A 396-nucleotide genomic window follows, 5' to 3' on the forward strand; every position below is an offset into this window, starting at 1 on the left:
AATGTGTATGTAATGGAGTAAAAGAATAGTGTATGTAATGGAGTTAATGAATGTGTATGTAATGGAGTAAAAGAATAGTGTGACAGAGGCTTATTTAGATTTTATCATTCAGTGTCTGCTATCAGTGGTGGGTCTAATCCATTGGGGGTTGAGGGGGAGACATAATTTCTTCCTTATTCCTCTTGGATAGAAACTCATAGAAAGAAAAGATTCAAGCTTCCAAATGACCTCCATATGTCTTTTGGAATAATCCCTTTCACTGGGAATGAGTTCCATACATGCTGAATGGTGGGCTGCAAGCTGTTTTCTAGAAAGTGTCCTGGCTTTGAATACATACATATATATGTATATAGATAGATAGATAGATAGATAGATAGATAGATAGATAGATAGATA

The 396-nt window shown here is 35.1% G+C and overlaps 1 protein-coding gene across 11 annotated transcripts in view; it reads right to left on the bottom strand.

Moving 5' to 3' along the window:
* CD44 (CD44 molecule (Indian blood group)) overlaps window positions 1–396 on the bottom strand; it is an 89,826-nt gene that overhangs the window by 33,880 nt on the left and 55,550 nt on the right. The window lies entirely within an intron of this gene.

Source organism: Vombatus ursinus, unplaced genomic scaffold, assembly GCF_900497805.2.
Source record: "Vombatus ursinus unplaced genomic scaffold, bare-nosed wombat genome assembly UNPS02014822.1, whole genome shotgun sequence".
Lineage (NCBI taxonomy): Eukaryota > Metazoa > Chordata > Mammalia > Diprotodontia > Vombatidae > Vombatus > Vombatus ursinus.